This window comes from Ambystoma mexicanum, chromosome 1q (assembly GCF_040938575.1).
Source record: "Ambystoma mexicanum isolate Mex_15411 chromosome 1q, UKY_AmexF1_1, whole genome shotgun sequence".
NCBI classification, from domain to species: domain Eukaryota; kingdom Metazoa; phylum Chordata; class Amphibia; order Caudata; family Ambystomatidae; genus Ambystoma; species Ambystoma mexicanum.
This window is the reverse complement of record NC_090922.1, coordinates 242,109,985-242,117,634: the sequence shown is the minus strand read 5'-3', so window position 1 is coordinate 242,117,634 and position 7,650 is coordinate 242,109,985. Positions and strand designations below refer to the sequence as shown.

Below are 7,650 nucleotides of genomic sequence, written 5' to 3'. Positions count from 1 at the left end.
GTCTGGAGTCTGAGGCCCACGCCTCCAGGCCTGTCACGGGCTCGTGGCTGTCGGAGAAGCTCAGTAGTCCATCTCGTTTAGCCTCCCGCGGGTACGCCTCTCCTATAATAGATGTATATATTGCATATCCGCTCCTACGTACACGCCCCGGCGCGCGAATCGTGTGCACTCCCTGCACCCCCCTTTACTTGTCTCCCGCGTTCGCTGCTGACTGTATACTTAACGTCATTCATTTACCAGCTTATGCGTCCTACTCCGCACGCCCTTCCCACCCACATCCTCGGAAAAGAACCCAGCAGAATTGCGTTGTGACGGCGGTGGCATTTGATAACAACGCTGCTTATTATCTGATTTACTTTAAACGACTTTTGCGGCTCGTCTCTAATTAGCGAGGGAGGGAGTGGGCGGGACGTTGTATTCCGGCAAAACGAGAGTGCGTACGTTCATTTCGAGATATAGGTATTGAAGCTTGCAAAGGACCGCCAGACCCACCCGATAGTCTCATTCCCCGTGCACATGCTGGACAAGTCCCCAGCTCTGCCCTCGAGGCCACCCTGTCATGAGTACAGCCTTGCAGTATGATGCATGTGGCTCGGCTTCATTCGAACATATGTCTGGGGAGTTTGCGTGCACCTGCCTCCACACCTGCAAATAAAAGCTGGCACCGTCAACCAGCGCAGCTGAGGCGTGCGGGAGCCTCCCGCCGGGGCTGAACTCCCCCCCCCATACCCCCCCCCCCCTTGCTGCCCCCTCACAGTTCCTGGGCGAGGCAGGGAGAAGCCCTAGGCAGGGCCTGCCTCCACCCCCCTATCTGTCCTCCATAACCCTCACCCTCCGCCTCGTCTTTCTCTCCAGCTGCCCCCTCCCTCGCTCCCCCCTCCTCTCCCCCTCTCTCTAAGCTCCACCTTAATCACACCGCCTCGCTGCAGCGCGCCGCGAGTGGCTTCAGCACTAGAGCGGCGGACAGCTCCCTCCTGGCCCACACCCAGCAGCTCAGCTCTCTCCGCGCCACTGGTTGATCTTTTCTGTCTGGGCTTTTGGTACCATTTGGACAAGGGGCAGTAGGAGGCGACCCCTGGGATCGCGTAGCACAAAGGTAGGGAGCCGCCTTTCGCCTCTGAAGCCGCGGGGACACGCGCATCTGATGTCCTCCCGGTGCCAATGTGGCAACTTGGTCCCCTGCTCCATCTCAGGCCTCTCGCGCGAATGCTTTGGCTGAAGGGCGGGGTGGGAAGTTTCATCCTCGGCACCGCTGGCAGGGGGGGGCGCTTGCGGGTCTCGGTGCGCGCCCTGAAGTGCGTGCGCGTTCTCAGCGCGTGTGGCAGCATCTTGCCCTCCTTGGGGCGTGTGTGGGCTGAGTGTTTTTCTGAGCAGTATACGAAGAGGAGGGGAGGGTTCAGGGCCGCGGATGCGTGGTTTTCTATTGACAGGGAAGGGTCTGACGGGTTTTGTTTTTTTATTGTGGTTCCGTGTTTTGTGGCAGAGGTATATGGCAGTGGGGGCCTACTCAATGTCTTGTGTTGGGGCTGGGTGATCTGTGTGTTCAATGTATAGTTCATTATGTGGGCGCGGGGAGGCAGTAAAGAGTTGGCGTCATGACTAAATACCACTTTTCCTTGTGTGTTGTTCGTGGGTGTCGTTGTGCAAGTGTTGATGTATGTGGCAGCGAGAGCGTGTATACATGCCTGTGCCTGTGTCAGAGAGCAGTTGTCTCTCTGTGTGTGTGTGTGTTTGTGTGCGTGTGTGCGTGTAGCCTTTTACAGAAAAGGTGTGTATGCGCTAGTTTCAATTCTGTGCATATGTGTAACGTGTGCACACACGCGCACTAACAAGCACGCACACGCGTGTGCGTCTGGGCAACTGAGTGTGTGCTTGTAGGCTTGTCTCTCTGTGTTTTATGTGTTGCGTTTGTGTTTGCTCCCTCTGTGGGTGCGTGGGCGTCTACATGTTTACTTTTGTTTGTGTATGTTTTTGCATGGGTTGTGTGTGTATGCGTCCCCCTTGTGTGTGTCTGTGTTTTTGAACCTCTATGCATGCGTGTTTGCTCGTGTGTTTATGTGCTGCATGTGTTTGTGGATGTGTTACCGTGTGTGTTTGTGTATGTGTGTGTGTGCGTGTATCCATATGTGTGTGTGTTTGTCGTACGTGTTGCCCCTTTCTGTGATCAGATATCTGTCCGCCAACGGCTGTGTGTGTCTGTGTTGGTGCATGTGTTGGGTATTTGGATGTGTCTATGTATGTACGAATTTGCGAGCTTATTTTCCGTGTGGCTATGCTGGCTGGTGTTGTGGTAAAGAAATGTGGCCATGAGGGGGGGGGGTCTACCACTATACCTGTTACTTTGCAGAAGGCATGGGTCTTTGTAAAGCGATGTAGCTATCTAAGCCGAGCTGCGAGGGTGGAGAGGGTAGTGCTGGGGGTCAAACCGGTGTTTGTAAGCATGTCGATGACTAGCTGCGGGGTTTCTTCCTAGAGAGTGGGTGTGAGAGAGAGGAGAGGGCGGCGTGTGTGTGTTTGGTTAAAGTTCTGCTGTGAGAACTCCTTTGGCCATTTTCTATGTAGCGCGTCATTAACGCACATCCTATCTTGGCGCTTAAATGAAAGTATCTGTGTGGAATACATTGGATCCCCCTCATATGCACGAACGACTACCTTTGCTGGAGATGCACTCAGATTTCTGCAGCGGGCGCTCAACCCACCGAGCTGTTTACACCGAGTTTCCCACCTGCTTCTAGTTCAGCGCCTGCCTGTTTACCCCTCCCCGTGTGGACTTTCGTGTGCACTGCAGAGACGCACCGTGCTGCCGTCTCCTCACTCCCAGCAGACAGGCAGTCCTTGGCGTTGGTATTTCTTCAGAAAGCCTGGGAGGTTGTGCACGCGCAGGGAGCAGCCCTGTGTCGCTTTATGCAGGGCGTCAAGGTTTTACTAATCCCCAGATTGGCCTTTAAACGCACATGTGTATTAGCGAAACACTGCAAAAGCATTACACTAATACAAAAGGGGCGGAGCCTTTCGGGTCGTGCTGTGATGTCCTCGAACAGAGTGCCGGGTTATCGAACCTCGTGGGGCGTCTCCGAATACTTTTATGATGTTATCAAAGACTATTTTGTGTCGCCAAATCCGCACAGGCTGCAAAGATTCTTTTAATACGACGCGTATTGTGAGGTCCTCGAAACACCGCTGCATGTTATCAAAGCGTATCTTAATGTCACCGGAGGCTATCGCGATATCCTCCAAACATATGCCATTGAAGCATTTTCTAACATAATGGTCGGAACTTGCAACCAGGCCACCGAGTACTTGGTGGCAAATCCTACTCACTAATACATATCCAAAAGACTACCATAACATAGCATATAGCATAGCATATATTACAACCCAGAACAGCATATAGCACAGCATCGTATATAACATATAATAAAACCCACAACAGCATATAGCACAGCATCGTATATAACATAGCATATAATAAAACCCAGGACAGCATATATCACATCATCGTATATAACACAGCATATAATAAAACCCAGAACAGCATAGAGCACAGCATCGTATATAACATATAATAAAACCCAGAACAGCATATAGCACAGCATCGTATATAACATAGCATATAATAAAACCCAGGACAGCATATAGCACAGCATCGTATATAACATAGCACAACCGAGAACAGCATATAGCACATCATCGTATATAACATAGCATATATTACAACCCAGGACAGCATATAGCACAGCATCGTATATAACATAGCATATATTACAACCCAGGACAGCATATAGCACAGCATCGTATATAACATAGCATATATTACAACCCAGGACAGCATATAGCACAGCATCGTATATAAAATAGCATATATTACAACCCAGGACAGCATATAGCACAGCATCGTATATAAAATAGCATATATTACAACCCAGGACAGCATATAGCACAGCATCGTATATAACATAGCACAACCCAGAACAGCTTATAGCACAGCATCGTATATAACATAGCTTGTGATTTAAAATAGGATATCATGTAACATATCATTGCATACCCTATAACATTGCATATCACGTGCTGCATAGTATGGCATACAACAGCATAGTATATAACGTATTCCATCTAAACTCTAGTCCAATTGCGCCACTCCCTATTACAATTACTGGTATTCCACATACATTTAAACATCTGACAAAGTTCTGGATTTACATATATTATTTACTAGTCTCGCTGCCAACACCTGTTTCGACCTCATCAACAAGGTCCTCCTCAGGGCGTTATCTAAAAGGGCCTACTCCTCACTCCATCCACATGGTGTATCCTCCCCGATTCCTTCCTGAGAGGCAACATCTAAAGTGCATTGTCCTCCTGATTAGGTCAGACACCATGAATACCTTCCCGCTGTATCAATACTGTGCTCCTCACCAAACGGTCAATCTCAGGGTTCCAAGCTCTCTCCACACAGCCCCAGTATCCTTATATTTCAAAACAAATGTGTCTTAGTGCCACACCCACTCTGTATTCACAGTCCTTAAACAGCGGTTCATGATAATCCCTTATTCTTTATATTTCCACCAAAGTATCCGCGATCACGTTAGCTCTCCTCGCGGCGTTCCGCCCCTTCAGTGAAAACACTGTGCGTCCCCGCAGTGTACAGGGAAGCGTATAGTTGGAATGTGTCAATATAGTGACATTGGGTTGGCGTCACTGTTCTGGACCAGTGCTGGCCTTTCCCCTCCATATTTGGAAATTGTAGACGGCTGCGGTAGCTCCGTGGAGTACTCACGCATTCTGGTGTACTTTCGTTTATTACGTAGTATGGTATATAATACACAGTAGCAAGTCGCATAACGTAACAAAATAGCATGCCACATATCATAGAATATGCTATAACATTCCATATAGCAGAGGATATAGTATAGTATACCTTTGTTACCATTGGATTGTGCATAACATAGCATAGGATATGCCACTATAGAGTATTGAACATACGTAATGTTCATATTTTTTTTTACTGCACCAGTCAAAAAAGAATTGCACAGACACACCATGACCTAACAGACTAAAACGGCAGCATTGAGTAAAACGTAGCACAACACAATGGAGCTCAATACATTTCGAGCAGTAATCAACATACTATGGACCTCATCAAGAGTTGGGGGGTATCCCGACTGGGATACCACCCAACTGTATTTGCGTTACCATCTGTCCGGCACTATGAGCGCCGGATCAAGGTTTGGGCGGTGATGGGTATTCCCCATTCCCATATGGTCCTGATCATAAATGTATTTACAGCCAGGCCGACCGATTGCCAGTGGAGAAGCATTTTATTGCAGTTTATTTTCAATGTACTGGTTGTCATTTAAACAAAAATATGAAGGCACTTTTGTTTTTCTGAGTCTGGCTGATCCACAACACTGCAGTTACTTTTGAGCTGTTAGCAGTCCTTCCACTCTGACAGCTAAAGTGTTGGATGGCCACATTTGTATATATGCTTGACATTTGCAAAAGCTTTATTGTTAGGGTGACCAAAAGGAAACGCGTACCAAACCCAACATGCTTTAGGTACTACTGATTCAGTCATACAACTCTCATAGACATATATGACAGATATGAAGCTTTTGGTCATTCTTATCTTGGCAAAATGTCCTTTAATATGCAAAATGGCCAAAACCTCAATGGTTTATTGGTGCCACTTCGCATTATCTTTGGAGTTCTTTCTAATCGATACACACATTCACTGTCTTGAAGAATCGCTTTTATATTCAAATACATGACATGCATTTTTTTAAACTGTTCCAAAAATGTGGGTTTTCTCTTCAGAAAAGTAAAGGTTAAAAATGATGCATCATTTTACAACATTAAGCACATTCCTGTGCGTAAGTCAAGCACAGAGTTTCCACAACTGGCACTAAAATGATGTTCAGAAGCAAGCACTCATTTTCCTCCCTGACCCGCACATTTAAGAGGTCTGTGGCCGCCCAAAAAAATGCCAGCAGGAAATAGATCGTAGAGAAGTTAAAAGGGCAAAAAGTAAATCTGAAAGCGCAAGTGCATCAAGAAACCTGTGAAAGGATGCCCAAAGCCGTAGAAGGGTGAGAACAAAAACTGTGTGCCAAAGGTACACAGGGCCTCATTGCGAGTTTGGCGGTAGCCATGGTGCTATTAGCGCAATGGCTGCCTCCAAAATCGTGTCCAGGTCCGGGTCCCTTGAATGAGGAATTACCAGGTCATTCCAACCGTGGAGGACCCAGTAATTCCTCATTCAAAAAACCAATCTCCATTCCCATTTGAGCCCCTATAGGGCTCAATGGGAATGGGGATGGAGCTAATAACGGGCCCGTTAATAAAGGGCCTGTTATTAAATCCCTGGTCCCCTTGCGGGACCCGCAAAGGACGTCTGGTCTGACCAGACGTTCTGAGCGGGTCCCGCAAGGGAATCTCGTAATAGGGCGGAATGGGTTTACGGGCACCGGCACCATTACCGGCGCCGGTAAATCCATTCCGCCCACCTCATAATGAGGCGCACAGTGTTTCACAGCTGTAGAGAAGGTACTCCTTAAAGATTTATCTGTCCAGCCATCTTTACATAACCTGCTCAATGCTAAGCAGACAAATGAAATGTTGTCACTGCTGGGTTTATCATGTGTCTTTGATGGCATTCTGCTGCACGCTCAGTACTACCCAGAGAACCAACTTCAAAGTATGTCACACAATCCATAACTCTGATGCGTATAAGTAATCTTTACATTCATTATTTCTTAAATACAAGATAGGACTTTTACTGTGAAACAGTACATCAAATGACAGCAGGACCTCTACCCTCTACATCTATACCCACACATCTCAAAATGTTCCTATGTATTGTGCAGTCCAACCAACTCAATGGAGTTAACAAACATTATGAAACACCTTAAAGGCAAGCTGGCAAGACCCATAGCCTAAGCCACACCCACAAAGGTAATGTTGTGCTGGAACGCGCCAGACCCATTGCTCAATTTTACTCTTGGAGTGCTGGTTACTTTGAGCAATTGCACAAACAGCAATGCTCTGAACCGTATGTACCGCTCCATTCATACAGCTACGAGGAATGCTGTTGCTTCCCACACATGAATGTTCAGGGTCATTACTCCACCGTGAGGATGCACAGCCAAAGATTCCAAGAACCTTCTCCAACTGTCTTAACTCTACTGTGGTGTTTAAGCCCAGGCAGAGTGCACACCCATCACTTGTGATTTTGCCATATTTTAATGGCGTTCCAGCCCAAGGATTTGGAGGTACATCGGCTGCCGCAGGTAACTTGCTTTATTTCCATTTTGCCCCCTGCTAACACCAGAGCTGTCCACAAAAGACTGTTGTTGCCAACAGCTGATCCCAGTGCACTCTTCATTGGGAATATATTGAATATGTCCTATTCATTGCAACTGTCGGGCGTGTGGAGGGCAATAGGGTTTCTCAAAGAACGGACTATATATGAAAGTGTGTTTAAATCTAGTGTCATGATTGGACACGATGACAGGTTTGTTTTGTTGGGTTTTTGGTCATTTGAGAACTTGAGGGTCCAAGGGGTCTTGGAGGTGCGTGACCTACACCATTGTGTAATACATTTCAAGTACAATTGAAATAGTAAGAAATTAAATGTTTAATGGGAATTAA

General features: G+C 47.2%; 1 protein-coding gene across 2 annotated transcripts in view; it reads left to right on the top strand.

Annotated features, from left to right (window-relative positions):
* Positions 1 to 909: 909 nt before the first annotated feature.
* SYT5 (synaptotagmin 5) overlaps positions 910 to 7,650 on the top strand; it is a 482,978-nt gene continuing 476,237 nt past the window's right edge. Inside the window, exon 1 of one of the 2 annotated variants that reach the window (XM_069638084.1) lies at positions 910 to 1,096. The gene's annotated coding sequence lies outside the window, so the exon portion shown is untranslated. The remainder of the gene's footprint in view (positions 1,097 to 7,650) is intronic. The other variant, XM_069638075.1, reaches the window with a different exon arrangement.